General features: G+C 33.7%; 1 protein-coding gene across 7 annotated transcripts in view; it reads left to right on the top strand.

Moving 5' to 3' along the window:
• SNX24 (sorting nexin 24) overlaps positions 1-25,728 on the top strand; it is a 292,731-nt gene that overhangs the window by 19,278 nt on the left and 247,725 nt on the right. Inside the window, exon 2 of one of the 7 annotated variants that reach the window (XM_074201091.1) lies at positions 20,866-20,939. The exons of the other annotated variants lie outside the window; for them this stretch is intronic. The gene's annotated coding sequence lies outside the window, so the exon portion shown is untranslated. The remainder of the gene's footprint in view (positions 1-20,865; positions 20,940-25,728) is intronic. 7 annotated transcript variants of the gene reach the window in all.

The raw sequence follows: 25,728 nt of genomic DNA, 5'->3' as shown, positions 1-25,728 counted from the left end.
TTTGAGTCACTTTTTAAAATAGTATAATTCCAATTTGCTTTCCAGAATAGTTGTACTAATTCATAATTCTACACACAGAATAAAGTACAGCTATCTTTATATTTTTTATTTTTTTAGAGAGATTTTATTTATTTTGAGTTTTACAATTTTTCCCCATTCTTGCTTCCCTTCTCCCACCCCCCAGAGAAGGCATTCTATTAGTCTTTACATTGGTTCCATGTTATACATTGATCTCAGTTGAATGTGATGACAGAGAAATCATATCCTTAAGGAAGAAAAATAAAGTATGAGATAGTGAAATTACATAATAAGATAATGGATTTTTTTCTCATTTGAAGGTAATAGTCTTTGATCTTTGTTTAAAGTCCGTAATTCTTTCTCTGGATACAGATGGTATTTTGCATTGCAGATAGCCCAAAATTGTCCCTGGTTGTTGCACTGATGGAATGAGCAAGTCTATTGAGGTTGATCATCACCCCCATGTTGCTGTTAGGGTTTACAATGTTTTTCTGGTTCTGCTCATCTCACTCAGCATCAGTTCATTCAAATCCTTCCAGGCTTCCCTGAATTCCCATCCCTCCTGGTTTCTAATATTACAATAGTGTTCTATGGCATATATATATATATATATATATATATATATATATATATATATATCACAGTTTGTTAATAAGACAGACAGATTTACAATTAATTTACAATTTATATATATACAATATATTTATATATAAATATATATATGTTTATATATACATTTATATATATACTATATATATATCACAGTTTGTTAATAAGACAGACAGATTTACAATTAATTTACAATTTATATATATACAATATATTTATATATAAATATATATATGTTTATATATACATTTATATATATACTATATATATATATATATCACAGTTTGTTAATAAGACAGACAGAATTACAATTAATTTACAATTTTTTGCCACCACAAACAGGAGTACTATAAATATTTTTGTACAAGTGATGTTTTTACTCTTTTTCATCATCTCTTCAGGGTATAGACCCAGTAGCGGTATTAGTACAGCTGTCTTTTTAAAACCTCTCTATTGCTCCAAAACTTTCTTTTTGCCAAATTTTTATCTGTGTAAAATGAAACCTCAGAGTTGCTTTGCATTGTGAAAACTTGATAGCAAAGTGGAAAGAGCACTGGATCAGGAGTAAGGAAAAACTTAGTTTGAATCTCAGACACTTAACCGTTGTGTGATGCTAGTTATGTCACTTAATTTCATCTGCCTTAGTCTTCCTCATCTGTAAACTGGGAACTGTAATAGCATCCTACCTCTTAGGATTGTTGTAGAAATGAAAGTGAGATAATATTTAAAAAACACCTTGCCAACTTTAAAGTGCAATGTAAGTGCTAGCTATAAAATTAGTGATAAACTTATTAGTAATACCTTACTATATTATTGATAATATTAATAATAGTGAATTATTTGGAATAGCCTTTTTAGTACTTTTTTGATATCCTTTGATCATTGGTCTTATATTTGTGTTATTTTTTCTTAGATATCACATTCTTGTCAGAAATATTTGATGCAAATATTTTTTCTGAGCTGACTAACTTCATTTACTCTCCTAGTTGTATTGATTTTGTGCAGGCTTTCATTGTCTTGTAATATGTAATTTATTTATTTATTTGTTTGTTTGTTTATTTATTTAGGTTTTTGCAAGGGAAATGGGGTTAGGTGGCTTGCCCAAGGCCACACAGCTAGGTAATTATTAAGTGTCTGAGACAAGATTTGAACCTAGGTACTCCTGAGTCCAGGGCTGGTGCTTTATCCACTATGCCACCTAGCCGCCCCTGTAATATGTAATTTAAAAAAATCTTTTATGATCTCTTATATGCCTTGTTTGGTTATCCTTAATCATGTTCATCTTCTATTTTTTAGAAGTTAAATGCGACCATGACATAAGGTATCTTGCACATGTCTGAGGGATGCAGAGTTTTAGATTAACCTTAAATTCTCAAATTAAGGTTTAGATAGGTCTTCATAGCAGACTAGTAGAGTCAATATAGGGAAGGTTTAACGGTTTCTAAAGAACCACTGCAGAACGATAGTGGCAGGAGAAGAGCCTCCCTTAGGTGCTCTCTCCAAAATAATTCAAAAACTTTAAAATTATGACTCTAACTAAATTTTCGAGAGACAGAGCCCATAGAAAGAGCCAGTGAGGCAGTTCTCCAGCCCAAGGTAACCTGGAAAATAGTGGGAAGGTCTATTCCACGGGATTGGAGGAGCAGGACCACGTCGAGGGATGGAGCTTCAGCCTCCCAGGAACAGACCGAGGACACCTGGGAGTACAGGCTCCTGGCAGCAGAAGCGGTTTCCTGACCTACATCCCAGGGAGTACCAAGCACAACTTGGAAGATTAGCAGGGAGACCTCTGCTAGAGTGAGCACAGAGCCCAGGCCCTCAGCTCAGTCATGGCACTCTGCAAAGCCAAGTCCCCCAGCACAGTTGTGGCACTCAGTGCAGTTGCAGCAGCCTAGATCTAGGAAATGGTAGTACGCCTTTGGAGTCACCCAGCCAGAGCCTCCAGGCAGCTACGCCCTAAGTGCTAAGCCCACTGAAGGTAAGGAAGTGGAGGGAGACTTCCAAGGTCCCTGGAACAGGACTCTGGAGCTCTGACCTCATTCATTATTTAGATTTTTTTTTGCAAGGCAAATGGGGTTAAGTGGCTTGCCCAAGGCCACACAGCTAGGTAATTATTAAGTGTCTGAGGCTGGATTTGAACTCATGTATTCCTGACTCCAGGGCTGGTGCTCTATCCACTGCACCACATTCAGACCCTGGTTGCAGTCTAGGCCCCCCATAGAGGAGGGACTCCCCCCCATCTCAACCTCGTGGCAGAGGGGTGCACTTCTGGTCATTCATGGACTAGGAGAACAGTCAGAGCCTCACACACTGAGCTCTTTGCCGAGGGGTGTCCCAATGATACTTAAAAGCTCAGGAAGCACCCCAAAACTAGGCACAGGCTAGGGAAATGAGTAAACAGGAAAAAAAGGAACCAGACCACTGACAATTACTTTGCCTATGATCCCATGGAGTATCAAAATACTCAATCTGAAGATGAGATAGTCCAAGCTTCTGCATCTAAAGACTGCCAAGAAATATAGATGTTGGGCTCAGGCTATGACAGAGCTGAAAAAAAAAAGATTTTGACAATCAAATAAGTGAGATAGAAGAAAAATTGGGAAAAGAAATGCGAGAGATGCAGGAAAAACATGGAAAATGAAGTCAGCAGCTTAGTCAAGGAGATCAAAAAAATGCTGAAGAAAATAACATGTTAAAAACAAGTTTAAGTCAAATGGATAAAACAGTTCAAAAATTTATTGAGGAGAAGAATGCTTTAAAGAGCATAATCGACCAGATGGAAAAAGGAAATAAGAAAGCTCTCTGAGGAAAACAAATCCTTTAGATGTAGAATGGGTATAAAGGAAGCTGATGACTTTGCAAGAAATCAAGACACAATACTTCAACACCAAAAAAAATGAAAAATTAGAAGAAAATGTGAAATATCTCATTGAAGAAACAACTGCTCTGGAAAACAGATTCAGGAAAGATAATTTAAAAATTACTGGACTACCTCCTTAAGGAAAAGAGCCTTGACCTCATTTTTAAAGAATTCCTTCAGGAAAATTGCCCAGCTATCCTAGAAGCAGAGGGCAGAATAGAAATTGAGAGACTCCACCGATTGCCCCCAAAAAGAGATAAAAAAAACAACCCCCAGGAATATCATATTCAAGTTCCAGAACTCCCAAGTCAAAGAGAAAATATTACAAGCAGCCAGAAGGATACAATTCAAATATTGTGGAGCTGCAGTCAGGAGCACACAGGACTTAGCAGCCAAATACATTAAGGGCTCATAGGGCTTGGAATATAATATTCTGGAGGGCAAAAGAACTTGGAATGCAACCTGAGAATCAACTACCCAGAAAAACTGAATATCCTCTTCCAGGGAAAAAGATGGACTTTCGGTGAAACAGGGGAATTTCAAATGTTGCTGTTGAAATGATCAGAACTGAACAGAAAGTTTGACTTTCAAGTACAGGACTCAGGTGAAGCATAAAGAGTGTGAACAAGAATGGTAAATTATGAGGGACTTAATGATGATGAACTGTGTGTATTCCTACATGGAAAGATGATACTGATAATACTCATATGAACCTTTTCATTTAATAGAGCAGGTAAAAATAGCTTTCATAGATGAAGCACAGCAGAGAGCTGAATTTGAAAATATAATATATTGTAAAAATGGAGTCAGTGGATGAAAGGGAAATGTACTAGAGTAAGAGAAAGGAGAGGTAGAATAGTCTAAGATATTTCATATAAAAGATATTTCATGTAGCTTTTGCAAAGGCGAGGGGTATTTAGGGAACCTTCATTCTCATCAGAAATGTCTTAGAGAGGAAACAGCATACACACTCAATAGAGGATAGACATCTAGAGGAAAAAGGAGAGAAGTGGGACAGGGGGAAGTGGGGGGATGTGGGTGATAGAGGAGAGGGTAGATTAGGAGGTGAGAATAGTCAGATATAACACATTTTCTTTTTCACTTTTTTTGCAAGGTGCTGGGATTGTGTGACCTGACTGGGACCATGAGCCTAGGTGGTTGCTGGGTCTCTGGGGTGCTATGTGGGCTTGGGGCCTCTTGGCCCCATGGCTAGTGCTCTATCTGCTGTGCCACTTGGCTGCCCCATAGCATATTTTTGAAGAGAGACAGAGTGAAAGGAGAGAGAGAAAATATAATTATATGGTAGTGAGAACAAATGGATGGAGGGCATTACAATCCACAACAGCAACTGTGGAAAAATATGGAACTAACTTCTATGATGGACTTAAGATAAAGAATGTGATCTACCCAGGACAGAGCTGATAGTCTCAGAACACAGGCTGAAATACACTTTTTTTCTCCTTTCATTTTATTTCTCAGGAGGTTTTATCTTTTTATGGGGAGGGGGTATTATGTTTATTCTTAAACAAGAACATTTCAGTAATGTATAAATAAAAATAAAAAAATTTTAAAAAAAGTTAAATGTTGGGGCAGCTAGGTGGCATAGTGGATAAAGCACTGGCCCTGGAGTCAGGAGTACCTGGGTTCAAATCTGGTCTCAGACACTTGATAATTACCTGGCTGTGTGGCCTTGGGCAAGCCACTTAACCCGTTTGCCTTGCAAAAACCTAAAAAAAAAAAGTTAAATGCTTAGTTTATTAAACATTTAAACAAAAGCCATTGAGATCTACATTTTCATGTACAGGCCTCTTTTTTTTGTTCTACTCGTGGATGGAAATATTCATTTTATTTGATGTTAAGTTTGAAATTTTAAAAATTTCTCTTAAACTACATGGCCAGATGTGTACTTTAGAATTTCAAATTGACAGCTGTCCAGACTGAATGCAGGGAGACTAATTAGGTGGCCATTGTAATATAGTTAAGGTGGGAAATGATGGAATCATAGATTTTAAGCTATATCGGATATCTCCAATTTCCTCATTTTAGAGAGATGATGAAACCGAGGCTGAGAACAATGTAAGTGACCTACCTAGGTAGGTAGTGACTGAGATAGGGACAGAGTGACTTTGGTAGGAGTCTCTACAAGGAGTCTACTACAAGCCTCCACATGTGTGGTGGCTGGTCCTGAGTCCTCTCCACTTATGCATGGCGACCCTTGAGTTATGACAGCTATGATGCTGATGTGTTTTGACATCTTCTCTGCAGGCCCTTCAACTGATACTAAAGACTGGCCATGAACAGTACATCCTGCTGGACCATGTTTTTTGTTTTTTTTTCTTTTGAATATTTTCATGTGTCTCTTGAGTCTCTTGTTTGATGTCCAAATTTTCTATTTAACTCTGGTCTTTTCATCAGGAAATGGTGGAAGTCTCCCATTTTGTTAAATGTCCATCTTTTCCCCTGGAAGAGAAGGCTCAGCTTTGTTGGGTATTAGATTCTTGGCTGCATTCCAAGCTCCCTTGCTCTTCAGAATATCTCATTCCAGACCCTTTGATCTCTTAATGTTGATGCAGCCAGGTCCTGTGTAATCCTTACTGTGGCTCCTTGATATCTAAATTGTTTCTTTCTGGCTACTTGCAGAATTTTCTCTTTTATTGGATAGTTATGGAATTTGGGGCAAATGCAAAAAGAAAATACTTCTCTCAAAACCTCAATTGGTCAAATGGAAAACTCTTACAAAAATAGAATCGACCAATTGAAGCGGGAGTTGCAAAAGGTAAATGAAGAAAATTCTTCTCCAAAAAAAAAAAAATGGAGTCTGTGGAAACTAATGACTTCATGAGACAGCAAGAGACTGTTAAACAAAACCTAAAAAAAAGCAAAAAAAATAGAAGAAAATGTGAAATACCTCATCAGCAAAACCACTGACCTCAAGAATAGATCGAGAAGGGACAACCTGAGAATTATTGGTCTTCCTGAAAACATTGAAGAGGAAAAAAATCCTGGACTTAATATTACAGGATTTAGTGATGGAAAACTGCCCTGATATCATGGAACCAGAGGGCAAAATAGTTATTAAAGAATACAACGATCCCCTCCTGAAAGAGATGCTAAAATGAAAACACCAAGGAATGTTGTGTCATTGTTACGTAATCTTTAAATTAATAAATTAATAAATCTTTAAATTAATTTGAGTAGTAACCTAATATTTGTTCTATGTGATTTTTTATTTTTTAATGAACATTTTGCAGTTCTGTCTTATCAAAGAGTTCAATTTGTCTTGAGAGATTAATTCCTAGATATTTGTGCATTTTGAATGGATTGTTCATTTCTACTTTTGCTTCCTGGATTTTATTGTTATTAGGTAAATAGGTATACTGTTGATTTTTGTGGATTTATTTTGTATCCCTATAATTTATTGTCTCAGCTAGTGTCTTGATCGTTAGAATTCACTAAGTAAATCACAATAAAATCAACAAATAGGATAGTTTTGTCTTCTTTTTACTCATGTTTATGCCTTTAATTTCTTTCTCATCTTGTTACATTACTCACATTTCTACAACCATGTCAAATAAAAGTGGAGGAAATGGAACATCCTTGCTTTACTTTCATGTTTATTGAGAAATCTTCTAATGTTTCTTTATTACATATAATTTTAGCTTTTGGTTTTACATAGATACTTCTTTTATTTTTTTTTCGAGGCAATGGGGTTAAGTGGCTTCCCCAAGGCCACACAGCTAGGTAATTATTAAGTGTCTGAGGCTGGATTTGAACTCAGGTACTACTGACTCCAGGGCTGGTGCTTTATCCACTGTGCCACCTAGTCGCCCCAACTTCTTTTGTTTTTAAAGAAGATTCTTTTGTGCTTATGCTTTGTAGGGTTTTTAGCTTAAATATATATATTTTATTTTGTCAAAAGTGTTTTCCATATCTGTTGATATAATTGTTTTGGTTATTTTTATTTTTAAAATTATTATTTTAATACTATTTCCTGATGTGCATCTATTTTTACAACCTTGATATGAATCAAACTTAAAGCAACTAATTTTTAAAAAAATATATTTCTATAATTTTGGGGGGTAAAAGAAAAGGATTTTATTTTAAATTTTTAAGCTTTGAAATTCATTAATGATATGGGTTTGAAGTTCATTTTGTTTGCTTTAGCCTCTCGGTTTAAATACTTATAAATCTCAAAAACCAGTTTGAATTTTTTTTCGTTTTTTGAGAATTTGTTTATTCTTTAGAGAACCAATTTTGTTCATTCCATAAGTCTATTTTTTCTAGCATATTTCCCCCCAGATTTTGTAATTTTCGTGTTATCAATTCCATCTTCTTTTTTTGTGTGTTTTTCCAATAATTTTAAATATTTCCTGTTTTGTGCATATTTTAGATTTGTTAAATTTTCTAGCTTCTAAAAATTGAATATTCCTTAATCCTCTCCTTTTTCTACCTTATTAATATATGTTCCGAGGAATTTTTTAATGACTCTGTAATATAAGTTTTTGATAGTTTGGCATCAAATATATAAAATGATTTAGGTATTGTTATTTTTGTTATTATTGTATTTTATCATTATTCTATTTGTTTCTGCTTATTGTTGGTGGTATTTAGAAAGACACTTGATTTTGGAAGGATTTATTTTGTTTCAACTTATATTTTGTTGTTTTGCTTATTATTTCAAATATTTTAGCTTGTGCTCTAGAGTTCTTTAAGTAAATCATCAGTCATTTGCAAAAAAAAAATTTGTTTCCTCTTGGTGCATATTCCCTCAATTTCTTTTTCATGATTCATTGTCATAGGTATCACTTCCATATTATATGAAATAGTAGTGCTAAAAATGGCAATCCTAGCTTAACTTCTAATCTGTTTGGGAAAGCTTCAACTACATCCCCTTTACATAAAATTCAGGATCTTGGTTTTAGGTATTCACTATTTACCATATTAAGGAAAAGTCCCATTTTTTTTTTCTTATGCTTTTAAGTATTTTAAAGCAGAATTGGTATTGTATTTTATCCAGTTTTTTATTCTTAATGCTATAATCATTGATTTGATTTTTTTCATTATTTTGTTTATAATTTCATAGTATTGCACCAACCCTGAATTCTTAGTATAAATCCAGTATATTCATAGTATACAATCTTTTTGTTATGTTTCTGTAGACTCTTTATTAGTATTTTATTTAAAATGTTTTCATTAGGGGTGGCTAGCTGGAGTAGTTGGATAGAGCACTGACCCTGGGGTCAGGAGTACTTGAGTTCAAATCTGGCCTTAGACACTTAATATTTACCCAACTGTATGGCCTTGGGTAAGTCACTTAACCCCATTGACTTGCTAAAACCTAAAAAAAAGTTTGCATTAGTAGTCATTCTTTAGATGTTTTGGTATATAGCTTTCTTTGTTTTATTGTAGAAACAATTAGATAGAATTCCTTCTGTCATATTTTTGCAGTCAATTATAATAATGCAATCAATTGCATTCAATGTAGTTTCTTTGGATGTTTGATACAATTTACTTTTAAATCCAAGTGATAGTGGTCTGCCCTCCTTTTTTAACTCCTTCCTCCCTTTCCCTCCTGCTTATTCTTCTGTTAATTTAAGTATATCACACCAATTTTAGTGTATTACACCAATTTAGTCTGTATATGTGTACATATGAATGATCTTTTTTTACATGCCTCATGTAAAATTTGTCTTGAGAGATTGAGATTCATATATCTGTGAACATATATCTCTACCTTATTCTCTATTTTTTGTGTGTATATATATATATATATATGCCAATTATGAAAAATAGTAAGCTCTTTCCTTTTTTTAAAAGTTTTCTTTATTCCTTTTTACTTTTTAAGTTCATCAGAATGGAACAAAATTCTCACACTATTTGTTTTAAAGAGACTTTTGTCTCTTCTCTCATTATTGAAATGCAAGCCCTTGATCATCATTCCAATTTCTCAAATGTGTTAATCTTTTTGGCCTTCTCTTGACTATGTTTACATTTGAAAATTTCTACTAAGCTCTAATCTTTTCATCAATGCTTGAATGTCCTTTATTTCATGAAGGTGCCATTTTCCCCTCTGTTGGATTGTACAGAATCATCAAGGTAAAAATTATTCTTGATTTCAAGCCTCTTAACACTAGGAATATCATATTCTGGGATTTACCCTTCTTTTATGGTAAATTGCTGCTGTATCTTGTATGATCTTGATCTTGTTTTTTGAGCTCTTCCTTTATGGCAATATGGTGGAATAGTGTGGGAGAGAAATATGGTTTTTGGAGAGAGAAGGTTCTATTTATGGTTTTCAGGGAGACTGGTGATTCCTAATTATTTTCCTTGACATGTTTTCCAAGTGAGTTGTTTTTAATAGTAGATACCTTTTTTCTATTTTTTTCAATCTTGTGGTTTTTGTTCTAATACAAAGTAATTTATATTACAAGTATCTGCAATATTTGTCTCATGAAATCATTTAGTTCTATTCACTTCATTAATAATTTTCAGGCAATTTACTTTATGGATAAGGTTTTCTACCTTTTGTCTACATTATATGTTCTTCTTCCAGTCTTTCCTTTAGAATTTTTATTTCACTTATGTAAAAAGTATCTTTCTTAATTTCTTCCAAACATGTTATAGCCCTTGACACCAAATCATTTGTTTTCCCTCAGAAGTTCTTATACCTGTTGCATCATTGTTTTCTCTTCTCAATGGTTTTCCTGATAGACAACTCATGATACATAATATTTCTTAGTAGTGTTCAATATGTTCTATTTGCTCATATCTTTTGCCTTGGATCTTGATTTTATTTGTGTCATCTGTTCCCCCCCTTCCTCTCTTCTCTGAATTCTGGAATGATGTGGTCAGGCTCTTTTTGGACCTGACCTTGTTTTCCGGGTTTCCTCATGTCCTCTGATGTGTAGGTGGCTCAGAGCACTGGTAGGGTTCAGAATCACCCTCTAATTTATTATAGTCATCTTAGAGCTGCACTGGGTCTTCTCCCTTGGGAATTTTGTACTCAAGACTTCCCTAGTCAGAACCACTGCCATTTCCACCTCCTACTGTCCTCTTCTTACTTCAAATATGGGGTATTCCTAGATGAGGACAGGCCTAGATCTGGCCTATGCTTATGCTAGCTTCTCTGACAAATCCCCCTTTCCAGTTTCCTTAGTTTCAAGCTATCTCTTTCTGCTATTCTGTGCTGTATGAAGAAGCAGTAAGCTTATTTCTCTTTGGATTTCTTGATCATAGTTCAATTTGGTTCTTTTTAAATCATTACTCATCTAAATGGAACCATTCAGGTCCTTTGTGACCTTTCATGTGGCTATCTTAAACCTGAAGCTCATCTATCTCTTGAGATATACAAACAAATATGGTAGTTCCAAGGAACCTCTCTGGAAGCTTGCTTAGAAATCAGGGGGTGGGCTCTGTCTTAAAAGAGTGAAAAATAATGTGTTAGCTCAAGTGATACATGTGTAGCCATGAAATCATATAGCTACTTTAAACAATTCACAATCTCTTTGTACCTAAATTTTTTCTGTAAAAATGAGTGGTTTGAATAAGATAACCTATGAGATTCCTTCCAGCTCTTACAAATGACTTATTCATTTTTAACCTCCTCCATTAATTTTAACTGAAACAGATTCTGATGAATATATCAGTCACTTAAAATAATGTTTTAAAAGAAATCATTTCCAAATGACAGCATCAAGACCAACTCAAATTTCCAGTGAAAATCCTAATTTTACCCAAGAGTATTCTTATGTGACATTTGAAAAAACAAGAGTCAGATAATTGTTAATAGGATAAAAAGAATTCTTTTACATTATAGAGCAAATTTCACTAATACATAACATTCTTAGAAAATCTGGTGCCTTTGTACATCCACTGTAGTTAAAAAAAATCACAAACTGGACAAATCACATGTCTGAATAGTTTAAATACATCTTTCCAGAAATTTCATTTAAAACCAAAATTTTAAATCCTTTTTCCATCACCATCATTAAATATTATATAATAACAGTATAAATAAATAGTAAATAAAACAGTATACATATATAAAACTCAGTGGGAGCATTTGTTTTTCTTTGTTGTTCCTGTTAGATGAAGAGATTTATTCTCATATTTCATAATGGCAATAACAATGTTAACAATAGTAGTAGTGATAACTGATATTTACCAGGTCCTTTAACCAGCAAGACTGTGGAATAGCCACTTTCTCCAAGCCTCTTTGCAATCTTCCAGTCCCTCACAAAAGGAATTATGCACTAGTTGAAGAGTAATTACAACTAAATCCAAAAAAGACAGAATCCCTGATAAGGTAAAATCCTTTATGAATTAACACAGAACTCTGATACTTAGAGTGCTCAATCAATGTCTCTCCCCTACCAGTGCAGAAAGAGATAAATCGACATCGAATATCCTAAAACCAGAAGAAGGAATGAATAAAAACTCAGTGGGAAATCAACCAAACCATAATTACCAGATGAAAGAGAAGTGTACTTCTCAGATATCATGGAATCACAATCACAACAAGAAAATCCAAGACAATTTGCAAGAGAAATAAAATTCATAAAACAAGAAATTAGGAATGAATAGAGGTTACAGTTTTAAGAGTTAAAATAAAATATTACACTTAATACATTTAAAAAATACACCATGAACAATGTCTCTAATGAAGTGAAATAGCTATTAATAGCTATTGAATGCAAAAATATCTAAGTGAAAGGGAATTTAGCACAAAAGAATAAAAAGGCAGCCATAATTAAAGAACATACAGATTCTAAACAAGGCAGAGCACCTAACCCTGATACAGAATGCCTGGTGCTAGCATAATGATTATAGATCTCTTAGAACATTTTAAAAGGACCTCTAAATATAATTTAGAAAATAACAAGAAAATTGTTCTGAATACAGAGAACTAATAAATGGTCAAGATCACTGATCACATTGGAGAAGAATAGCAACAAAATCATGCTTCAAGCTGTAAGTTACAGAGTGGTTAGTTAAATCGAACATTTTCAATGACAAAAAAAACCTTTTTTTTTAAATCCTACCATTCCCATTAGCTATAATCCTATATGTCTTAGTTTCTTCTGAGCTAAATTCTTAGAAAAAAGACATTTATATTCTGTGTCTCCAATTCCTTTCCTCTGAATTTCTTCTAAACCATCTGCAATCTCCTTGGTTTCCAGCATCATCATACAAATGGAACTGTTCTCTTAAGTATTGCCAATGATCTCTTGATTGCCAAATCTAATGGCTTTTCCAGATCTCTACCTCTTTGTAGCATTTGACACTGTTGACTACACATTTCCTCTTGAATAACAAGAATGCTATGGTTTTAATGACATTGCTTTTTGTTGTCTCCTTCCCATCTGACCTCTAACTGCTTTTCAGTTTACTTTTCTTGATCTTCATCCATGTCAGATACATTAACTATGTGGGACTCTGCAAAATGCCCCTTATCAGGACATATTGCTGTCTAGGGCAGCAAGAGGTTTTCTCAAGAGTAGATCTGACCACATATGTGTATGATAGGCCAATATTTCCCTATACCTGTCATAAAGATAGCTTAGTCAGTTTCTTTTCCTAAAAGTCAAGGAAGCTGTGTCCAAAGCTTGATTGACCTAAAGGATTAAAGCTTAAGCCCTCAAGCTGTTGATATAGCTTCTCAGTGACTTTCTGGTCATATTGATACAACTTCCTGTTTACCTGAGAGTAGTAAAAGTTTACTCAAGAGTTGTCTGCACCCTACAAACTTGGCAGGATGTTCCTATCCCAAGGTTGCATGAGTTACTTGTGACATCCAGTGCTCTTGAACAAAATGTATTTCTGAAGAAGATCTATGTGATCCAAGTGTCCATTCTGTACTTTTACTAAGTAAAGTCTTTGTTTCCTGTTAAATGATCTACAAGTGTCTCATTTCATTCTAACATCAGACCCTAAACAATCAGGACACTAGCCTGATAGAGATACTCAGTAAACTCCAGTGGCTCTCAGCTATTTCCAGAACCAAGCATTGAATGCTTAAATATACATTTAAAACTTTTCACAATATTACTTTTTCCTACTTTTCTCTTCTTATTCTCTACTAATCCTCTTCATATTCTTTGGTCCAATCACACTTTTTGTATCTCATATACAATGTTCAATCTCCCATTTCTGTGACACATTATATAGATTTGGTGAGCTCTCTGTCTCTGTCTCTCCCTATCTCTCTGTTTGTCTGTCTGTCTGTCTGTCTGTCTCTGTCTCTGTCTCTCTCTCTCTCTCTCACTTCTCTATGACTTCTAGGTCACTTCAGGCTGCTTTTTTTTTTGCTATTTGCAACTTAAATTCTTCAAAGATGATGGTGTTCCTTGATAGGAATTCATACATCATTTTATTGGTATTTTAAAAAAAATAGGGAAATGGCTTATGTCCCTATCTTGTGTCAGAGCAATTTAGGATTGTTTAAAAGCACTGTGCTATGTAATCAAGCCTTTCTTCCTCCAGTATTTTGTCCCTTTCATTGTCCACTTGTGGTCCCTTGACTAGATATTTATACAGCTGTATTAACTCAGTGCACTATCCATTCAACCTCCTGTTCTTTTTTTTTTTTTTTTTTTTAGGTTTTTGCAAGGCAAACAGAGTTAAGTGGCTTGCCCAAGGCCACACAGCTCGGTAATTATTAAGTGTCTGAGACTGGATTTGAACCCAGGTACTCCTGACTCCAGGGTCGGTGCTTTATCCACTATGCCACCTAGCTGCCCCTCAACCTCCTGTTCTAATCTGGACAGTAGGGTTTTTTTTTCCCCTATAAAGTTCTGATACCAGGTCAATCTCTTTTGAATAATCATGAATCATATTGAAAAATCCTTGTAATGTTTTTGAAGGTCTTTCTAGCAGCATAGTATATGATCTGTAAAGTAGAATATTTGAGGGACCTTGCTTTGTGAAGAATCTTTTTCATTTGGATTATGCATAAAGCATATACTTTTGGTGAATACACATCTCTCTGTTTTGTGCTCTATTTGATAGGTTATTAAGGTGGTTACATTTATTAATAATTTTTTCATGATTCTAGTACAAGGATAGGGACTACTCTATAGAAAGAGATTAAAAACTATTTTATTATATTGTGCCAAATTTTTTCTTAATTCTCTGATTATAGAAATCATATGATTGGTTCTGTTATTTCTTCCACTGTTGATTCCTCCATTTATTCTTTCTAATACTCTTCCAGGCCTAAGTCTTTAATCTTAATTTTATGCTGATTTTATCTATTGGGTAAATGGATCAGCACAAATCCATAACTAGTTATACCTAGAAGAACAACTCAAGAGCTAATTCCTGGAAGGCATTATGGTTTTTCCCCCTTGCCTCTCCCTGTCTCCTCAATATCTTCAAAATATTCTACTGCAATGGTGTCTCTGAAAAATTAACAAACTTTGAAATATAAATATCCTCTTGAGGCTGCTACATAATCTAACTTATTATTTATCTCCAATTTATAGACAAATTTGCTAAGTTAATTTGACTCTATTTCCATTCTACATACCCACTCTGTAACTTACATCAGAGTTGTCATACTTTGTCATTTCTACCTCCACATCTCTCACACAACCACTTTTCTCTAGTCCCGCTGCCTCAAACTTAGTTCAGTCCTATCATCTCCCCTCTATCACAATAGCCTCATAGGTGGTCTCAATGTTTCAAATTTCTCTCTATTCCAATCCATCCTCCATGTAGCAAACAAAAGTTTACAAAAGTGATTTTGTTTAAGCGCAGATCTGATCATGTTCATCCCTTTACTCAATAAACTCAAGGATCCTTATAAGGGAAAATATAGCTTCCTTTGACTTTTAAAGTCCTTTACAAACTGGTCTGAATTTATGTTTCCAACTTCATTATTTCCTTCCTTCACTTTCTAATTCAGCTAAACTAGATTCTTCTCTTCATACATTCCATGCCTGGAAATTGCACTCCCCCCTCTCACCTCTACTTTATAAAGTTCCTCATTTCCTTCAATATGTAGCTCAAGCACCACTTTCCACACCAGTCCTTTCTTGAACCAACAGCTAGTGCCCTTCCTCCTGAATTTATTTTGAATTTAACTCTTTTCTATTTATTTTTTACATGTTTATTCTGTATAAAAAAACAATCTATAGTTGTCTCCCCTAACAAAGTATCTTTCACATAATAAACACTTGTTTATTTGCTGAATGATTCAACTTTTTTAACCTGTTATATTCTCTGTAAAAAGGAGATAATAATAATAGAACTCTCTCTCACAAGGTTCCTATGATGATCAAGAGATAATACAGGTAAACTGTTCTGTAAACCTCAATACAATTATTACCCAAACTTACTTCCTACTAACTGTATGTAACTCTTCATATTTCTGTAATAGCTGAGTTGAATTCACCTTCCCATGAAAACAGTTTCCTCATTTCTGCTTCCTTCAAGGTTCAACTCATGTGTGACCCCCTACAAAAGGCCTGTCTTATCCAAGCTGTTAATGCTCTCTTCTTCACATTATATCTGTTAACATGTTGAAGATATGCACCACTTCCTCAAGAATGATTTCCTTCTCCTTGGCATTCCTAAAATGCCATATAACTTTGCACTCATTTCAGTCATTCTTGTTTTATGTATATATTTTTAATATCCCCAAAAGGTTGTATGCTTCTTAAGAGTTATGGTCAAATAACAAGATCAAATACTTTTGGAAAGACAAGGCTGATTAGTTGTTCTCTTGTTGCTGCTCCTGTTTTTAAAGAACTTTTCATGCTATGTAAGCATGTAAGAGCCAAACATGCTAAAGCATCCAAGGGTCTTAAGATCCAAAGTGTTTAAAAGAGAAAGAAGAAAAGAAAGAAGAGTTAAATAGACTTTCTGAGTTCTAAAAGCATATTCCCTCATAAGTAAACATACACACACACACACACACACACACACACACACACACACACACACACACACTTTGTTGAAGGAGGGGGGAGGGAAGAACACAAAGGGAAGAAGAGGAAAAACCTGTAAATACATGCCTATCTGGTCTGGAATAGAAAGGGGTTAGGAAGAATAGTTTCTTTGCTGTCTAGCTCAATCTTGAAGGTTGTAGGAGAAAATAAAAGGAGTAAAGGGGCAAAAAATAAGATTATTTTTAATAAAAGGTATGAGTGGGTGGGTGATTGTAGGAAGGAGAGATTTAAAAACTGTGTTTTATTTAACTGGGCCAAATTTTTTGTACTCAATATATAAACACAGTGGTATCCTATATTTTCAGATTATAGGTACTCACTGGAACTGTTATTTCCTCAGTGAGTACTCTTCCCAGTGTTGATTCAACCATATCTTTGAATAAATTGTAGCTTTCTATATCTGTATTTTATATTTATATATTTATATGGCAATGTGGTGGATGTATAAAATATAAATTGAATGAGCTGGAGAAATATCACAGAAAGGTAAAAAGGAATATAAAGTTATGCAAACTATAATAAAAAATCATAGATCTTAAATATTGTATTAGCATATTCTTCTAATGAGTCATTTAAAATAATCACAGAAACAATAATTATGAAAGAGAATAATAATGAAATAGCATGCTACAATTTACAGGATATAGTTAAAGAGGTTTTAAAAATTCCAATTTTGGGTTTAAATCTTGGGAAAGTACCTTAACTTTTTTTTATTCTAAGATATTATCTAAGTTATATCCAAGTTGCTATATATATGCTGGTGGAGAGAATTCTCATAATGCAAATTTTTAATATCAGGTATTGGCATACTGTACCAATGGAATTATGTGGCTAGGAGTAATGGACTAGAAGTCTTGGAAGTTTCAAATCTGCAAATCATACAAAAAGTTATGGAAGAGGTACACAGTCAGCTGGAGCAAGCTAAGATACAAAAGAATGGACAGAAATATATATATATATATATATATATATATATATATATATATATTTATATATATACATATACATATAGGATTCCAAAAGTGCAGGTTAAAGCTTTAAAAGTTATATATTTATATATTACCAAGAAAGAACTGCATAGAAGTAACATAAAAGATATCATTAGGATGATGTGTCTGAAAAAGGTGAAGAAGTCTTATAAAGAGAACAAAGTCTAACTTATTAGCAGTCCATCTGATTCACTGGTATATAAGTAATGTCAGAAGATCTAAATGAAGGCCCCAAGGCAAAGATATCTAATTTGGATTGGAGCTGTTATATTTGCCTGCATCTTTCCTTTTTCTTCTAGTTTGATGTTAATTTGTACTCTTCTTCTAGCCAGTTGACCACACATCACATATTATAAAATTCCTATTCTATGCCCAATTGTTTTCTGACTGTTAAAGTAACTTGCATTTTTATAATATTGTTTGGAGCTCTCTGTGTCTATGTAGATGTTAGCCTTAGAGATGATGAGGAATACATTTTCCGTTAGGCCATGTACTTCAACAGTATAAAATAGGAATACAAATTTCTTCTGGCATAATCTTAAGTGCAGTTTTGACTAGAAGCTCTTAATATTATTAGGATATAAAATAAACTTATACAAATTATTAACATCTCTGTATATTACAATATAACCCATCAGTGCAAGATAGAAAGAGAAATTCTATTCAAAGAAGCTACAAAATACATAAAATATACAACTAAATCTACCTACTAGCATACACACAAACAGTAATGCAACTACAAAAATACTGTTTAAAACAATTCACAGACCTAAGTAATTGGAGAGAAGATACTAGTTGTTTATGGTTAGACCAGGACAATAAAAATGACAATGATATTTAAATTAATTTTCTTCATTCCATACCTTGTCTATCAAACTACCAAGTGATATCTTTTAAAATTTTATTTTTATTCTGAAGTTGACAAATATCTTCCCATGAACATTTTCCATCTGTAAGAACAAAAATAATTTGTATATTCAGTTTCAAATCTATAATACAGAGAGCTTGTTTTTCTTTAAGTTATTCTATTCATCAGATAACTTTAAAAAAAAAAAGAATGTTATCTCCAAGTATACCAATTTGGCTTAAAATGGACAGTTTAAATTGATCATCTTGGTATATAGGTTCTTTCCCACCACATATTCCTAGAACATTTCTCTGGGGATCTCTTTACTTATGATTTATGAGTTATAACTTATGACTACCTTATATACTATATTAAAATTGTATAAATAGTAATATTATATATAGTTACATATTATATACATAAATATATTATATTCATCTCTGCACTTACTGCATCCTTCTCAGTCAATGGAAGCTCCTTTTAAAAAGACTGTATCTTTTTGCAAAAATCATTTTATCCCCAATTTCTCAAACTTAAATAGTACTTAATGAATATTTGTTAAATATTTGTTAATGAATTTGTTAAATTCATTAAAATATCTAACTATAGATACTTAGAACAAATGGTACAGTTTTATTTTTCATTTTATTCATTTTTTTTTTTTTTTTAGGGTTTTGCAAGGTAAATGGGGTTTAAGTGGCTTACCCAAGGCCACACAGCTAGGTAATTATTAAGTGTTTGAGACTGGATTGAACCCAGGTACTCCTGACTCCCAGGGCCAGTCCTTTATCCACTGCGCCACCTAGCCACCCCCTACTTTTGTCATTTTTCCATGGGAATAGTAAACTCTTAAATTTTCTAAGCCTTATATTCGAATTGTCCAATTCTGGACATTGAGTAGCATGACAGTGATAGAAAATTGACTGCAGAGTCAGGAAGACATGTATTCAAGTGCTGCCCTTAATTCATATTGGCTTTTTGACCCTGGGCAAGTTGCTTTACCTCCCTGTCCTCTTGACATCACTCTATTACTAAATTTTCTGAGAAAATGTTGATCTATATTAATTGGTAGAGGGGATTTCTTTATCTGGAGTTCCTTATACCAGTGAAATCATTGATTCAGTTCCTATTTCTATAGTCCCTACTTTGGGCATTTTCATTCATCCCTCTCATTCTCATAGCCTACTCTAGGACTTTTTAACTGCTTTTAAAAGCACTTTGAGAGAGAAGTCTTTAGGTAAGTGAAATTCAAATATTTTATATTTATTTTTGCTAAAACTTGATAAAAACATGCCTAAGGAAAATTTTGAAATTATGATAGTAAAATTACCCAGATCATTTTATTTAATGAAAAAAAAATTCATTGAAGGGACAATTAGGGGGCAGCTTATAATAGTGGATATTGTGTAGAAGTATATGTTGTTTAAAAGACTAAGTATTCAAATCCTGTTTTTGACATTAGAAAAATGATGAGGAACATATTACTTTAACTTTATAAGCCTCAGTATTCTCAACTATAAAATGAGGATAATAATACTTGTACTTTTTTTACAGGATCGTTGTAAAGCTCAAATGAAATAATATATATAAAACTTTGCAAACTTTCAGATGTTTTAGAAATATTAGCTAGTTTGAGAGATTTCATATTCCGGTATTGAACAGATTAAAATCAGAAATAGTCTTTGTAAAATAAAAACCAGACCTTGTTTATTATATGATCTAAGGTAAATTTCTTATACTTTTATGTTAATTCTTTTGTTTTCTTGTGTATATGTATCTATCTTCATAGATTTTTTAGGACTGTACCCTGTTTGGTATTGGAAACTTGTTTCTCCATGCAGATTGGTAACTCAGGTAATTTAAACTCTTAGAATATTGCCTTGGATACTACAAGATGAAATTCATGGTTGCTGAGCCACTGTGTATCAGAGGTAGGACTTGAACCGAGGTCTTCTTGACCTTAAGGCCAGGGATATAACTAGGGTAGTAGATGACTTTAAATTGCCAATGAATTACTGCTATGCTTGAGTGGAGGGACTGTCCATAGTGGTGGTTTCCCAAATGAATGAAATGTCAGATCCACACCAAAATCAAATATACAAATATACTTTAAAAGTATCGGTAATTTATTTAGTGTACTTGCTTACTGATGCAGATTTCAGTCTATCTAAATTATAAAAGAAGTATCATAAAGGCAAAGATTTATTTTATAGTTGGGAAAATTGGGGCTTAAAGAATATAAGTAATTTGACCAAGTTCACATAGGTAGTAACTGCCAGAGGTGAAATTTAAACTCAAATCCTTAGACTTCAGAGCCAATTCTTTTTCTATTTTATCATAGCTTCCTAGAGTTACAGAAACAGGACAATTTATCACTCTGCACCTAAACTTTCTGAGTTTATCCAGACTGGTTTTATGGGACTTATTGGGTCTATTCTATATGTTTTTCTTGCTTAGTAGGACCTGCCATTATTTCTTCTTTGTGAGCATTACCCTTTGAGAGCATACCATTGCTTCTATTGCTTTTTAAGGCTTCCATTACTTCTGGCCTGTATAATTGCTTTCACTTTCTAATTGGTCTTCCGGCTTCAGGTCTCACCCAGTGGCAATCCATCAGCTTCAAAAGTGATTATCCTAAGGCAACGTCATAACAAGTCTTCTACTAAGTAAGTTCCAGTCATTCTTTTTACCTCCAGAATCAAATATAAGGCTACGTTTTGGCATTTAAAGTTATGCATAAGTGCCCTCCTGCCTTTTTAGTCTTATACTTCACTCTCTTAACACATTTTCATTTGAGCTCTTCTGGGCTACTACTATTCTTGCTTAGTAATGTTGCTGCTCTTCTCCTCCACCCTCCTCCCATCTTTATCTTTTAGTTTTCCTTCCTTCAGTTTAAAATTACACACAAAGGAGGTCTTTTATGGTCATTCCCCATTTTTCCATGAGATTATTATGGCTCCTAGATTAGAATGTTAGAACTCCTTGAGGGCAGGAACTGTTTTTTTTTTGTTTTGTTTTTATTGTATCTTCATTGCTTAGCATAGTGCATGGCATATAATAAACACTTAAACAAATATTCAATGACTGATTGAAGAAATTTTTTTGTTTTTAGGATTTTGCAAGGCAAATGGGGTTAAGTGGCTTGCCCAAGGCCACGCAGCTAGGTAATTATGAAGTGTCTGAGGCCAGATTTGAACTCAGGTACTCCTGACTCCAGGGCCAGTGCTCTATCCACTGTGCCACCTAGCCGCCCCTTGATTGAAGAAATGTTAAAATAAATGGCACTAATAAAAAATTTTATCTTTGATAAATTAAAATATATATAGTAGTAATCAATATATTACAAGCAGTTATCTTTTAGGAGTTCATTTGATGTAAAAGCTGTAGGTTTTAAAAAAACAACTCAGATTGAATAAGCTTGAGTCTTGAAATATGTAATGCTTTTGAGAAGAGTGTGATTGACAAAAGGAAGATTGTTTTCTTCTAATTAAATTGCATATCAACTTGGAACAACATTTTCATTTAAAATATCATAATGATTTTTTTTATTTGTATTGAGTTTGGGAGCTAAAGAAAGAAGAAATTATCTTAAAGCAGATGCCAAAAATGCTTTTATCTGTTAGCTAATAAGTACTTAATGCCCTATTTCTCAAATGAGATTTTACAATAACTAGATAGCTATATCCTGTCTTTAAGTGAAAAACACATGAACTTGTCTACATGGCTATGTCCTGTTCAATCCTTCTAACATGTGCCTTAAGTTGTTTTTACTTATAAAAGTGGAAAATGGGTTTGATAAAAATGTTTAGTCTGCAGGGCCTTGTTTTATTTATCATATCACAAAAGAACAATGTTTTGTTGTGTTGTGGTCAAAATAGAAGCCGACCTTGCTTGTTCACAAGAACTCAAAACCTTGAGATAAGGAGTGCAAAATAATAGAGTACAATGGAAAGAGTGCAGTGTAATTATTTGTAGCTTGTCAAGTGAAGCCCTTTCAAGCCCCAAGTGATTCAAATCTGGGAACGCTGCACAATTCTGTAAACTAACCATAACCAGCATCAGAGAAATCTCACCTAGCCCCTTCGACAGTACCGAAATTGCATCAGTTTGTCATGCACTGAGCATGCCAGTTCCACACAATATCATTTGCTTGCAAATAGACCTGCCCCCAAAGCCATGGAACACATTCTTTAGTATCTGACTCTTGGCCTGTGATTTGTCATGTCTCTGGTGCTATCAGGGTATAGTAATTTTAATAGATTCTGATGGTTGGCTTGTAGAGGCAAAGAATACACTATAGATTTGGCATAACATGGTAGGGGCTAAAACAACAGAAAAGTAGAAAATTATCCTCATGTTAAAAATTGGTTTTTAAGATGCAATATTTTATATTTTGATAGGAGTATTTTACTTTATAACCTAACCCATACAATTTGTTTTTTGAGCTTTTAAAATTTTAACACAAAAAATATTTCTTCTCAATTATATAGATTAAAACAATAAAAATAATCAGTAGGTAAATTATGTTTTTGCCTCTGGGTCTCATTTTCCTAATTTGAAAAGTTCAAGAGGTGGGACTAGGAGTGCTCTATTTCCCCTTTCAGCTATAACATTGTATAAAATTACTCTAAATGAGTAATCCTTTCACAGGTAATGTTCATTTACAGAGGTTCAGAACTTTATATATAAACAGTTTGGATAAACAGAGCAAATAAATGAATTTAGTTTTTAAAGCCTCTAAAAAAAAAACTTGACCTTCCCCCTCTCATTTTGATTTTTGTATGGAATCACTAGAAATAGGAATGTACCACCCAAAATAAAAATTCCATGTTATCAATACTTGGCCTAAGGGCAGTTCATTTTTTAATAAAGGAATCCCTCTGTGCCAGACTGTTGCAAGTTATAAGGGCTAGGTTCATTTTTAGGGGACCTCAATTTTAATGAGAGAGACAGGTTAACTGTCTTACTCTTATTCCCCTCTCCCCACTCAGACCTGCCCACCCCCAAGTGGTTCAGGGAAAAATTGCTTTAAAATTAGGTTCTGGCTACTAACTAATGCCTCCCCATGAGGGGATAGTAGGAAAATCCACTGTGTGAATCAGGTATGGGATAGGCATTTATTTTCTATACACAAAGGAAACTAGAGTCACACACTCGGGCAGAATGGCTTAAATGAAGAACCAATAACTTAAATTTTAAATAATGTCATAGTATCTTGGTAGGCTAATGCTTTAATCTCATCTAACCATGAATTGATATTTAGAATTGCTGATTAGGCATTTTACATTTCACTTTGAATCTGCATTTTTTTTTCTTCAAAGTTCATTTGGCAAACCAAACCAAAGGCTTGGGTTTTTCTTGTTGTCACTTGTTTTCCTGATGTAGAAACATTCCTTGTTGCCAGAAAGCTCTGTTCATTGGACCCAGGACCTACAAGCTTGGACAATTCCACCTGGGTTAAAAAGTTTATTCACCTAGGAAAGGAAATATAAAGCAGAAAAAGGGTGTTAGAGGTCTAGGCACAAACTTGTCTGGATGAGTTCATGGTCCATAAGGGAGCAGCATAGCCCATCTCTCGACTTTCCTCCTTGAGAGTCTAGAGATACCCACTTGATATCCATAAGAAGTACATCAAACAGACCAAGTTAGAAGCTAATGCTTTTTTTTTAGATGTATTGAGATATCCTTTAGCTCAGTTGCCAGTGAGGAGAGCTGTTCTTCATTTCAAAGTCTTCACATCAGCAAAGAATTAGAAATTGAGGGGATGTCTATCCATTGCAGAATGACTGAACAAGTTGTGGTATATAAATGTAATTGAATACTATTTTGCTGTAAGAAATGAAGAGCAGGTGGATTTCAGAAAAACCTGGAAAGACTTATGCGAACTCATACAAAGTGAAGGAAGCAGAACCAGAACATTACAATAATAGCAACATTGTGAGGTGATCAACTATCATTGACTTAACTTCTTTTCAGGAATACAATTCCAAATCTTATCCACATCCAGAGAAAGAACTGATGGAGTCTGAATGCAGATCGAAATATACTCTTTTCACTTTTTTTGCATTACTTTTCCTTTTATTCTGTTTATTCTTTCACATGACTAATATAGAAAGATGTTTTACATAATTGCACATATAGCCTTTATCACATTTCTTTCTGCCTTGGGGATTAAGGGAAGAAAGGAAAGAAAATTTGGACTCAATTTTATTTAAAAAAAGGATATTAAAATTGTCTTTACATGTAGTTAGAAAAATAAAATACTACTTAAAAGGAAAAAAGGTTAAAAAAAACCCAAAGTACCCACATCCTTCTGGTGACTGAACCACAGTACTGAGGCATCACATGTTGTCATCTGGAACTAGGAAAGGAAACTGAGTATGTTTCATAGGATGATCTTTGTAAAAGTGGTGATATGAGATCTGAAAAAATAGAAGAGCCATGTAGAATCTCCTTGGTTCTTTCTTGCCTTGTAAATCAGTTATTGAAGAATTTCTAGACCTGCCTGGCTTTTGGCCCAAGATTCTTTTCCTTGCAGTCTATGCTTTGAGCACATACTGATAAAGTTCATACTCTGTTCTTGTTATCCTAAATCTTGGATCATTTCTAAGTATTCAAGTACTTATTGAGGATCTTCCTTAACTATCTCTCTTAAATCTAGTAAACAGGAAGCTTTCTTTCTTCAGTTTTGATCTGCTTTGTATTCTCTCCATTCCTTATCTACTTTTAACTTCTTAATTCTGCCTAGAATTCACAGGGAAATCTTATTAATAGTTACATAAAAAAAAGAAAAATATCAGAATTTAGGATTTTTTTTTAAAGATGAGAAAGTAAATGTTAGTTCACCAATTTTTAAAATTAAGAATGCAGAAACATAATTATTAAATGAAACAAATGCTGCATTTTCATATTTTAACAGATAAGATTAAAAGTGATAAGAAGAAGGGATTGTTTACCTCCCTGGCAAAATATTATCAAGAAATTGTATTTTTCGCCACAGAAACAATTAAATGTAAATAATTAAATAATTAAAATGATTTAAATAATTAAAATTCTTTTGCTAATACACTCAGTTTCAATGCAACATTGGATAAAGAGCAGAGAGAATGGAAATTGTTTTAAGGGATAATTTTGTAACTAATGTTTCATAAGGTAGATATAGAAGAGGCTCTTAGGAGTTTTGTCTTTTGAGAAAGGAATCTGGGAGGGGCATATGGTAAAAGGGAAAAGTCCTGGGCTGGACTTGGAAATGTATGTCTAGTTGGAGGAATGCTTTTATGTATGAGTACATAATATATTCATTTAATTTTTTTAGAAATTCTACAGAACTTTTCATAAAAACAATTTTTGTGTAAAATGAGATCATAATAATAACTATTTATAAAGTACTATATTTATGTTATCTTTTCATTCTTAACAGCCCTGTGAATCGAGCAGTTATTTCTCATTTTACAG

This window comes from Macrotis lagotis, chromosome X, assembly GCF_037893015.1.
Source record: "Macrotis lagotis isolate mMagLag1 chromosome X, bilby.v1.9.chrom.fasta, whole genome shotgun sequence".
NCBI classification, from domain to species: Eukaryota; Metazoa; Chordata; class Mammalia; order Peramelemorphia; family Peramelidae; genus Macrotis; species Macrotis lagotis.
Note: the sequence above shows the minus strand (reverse complement) of the source record. Positions and strands in the feature narration are given on the sequence as shown.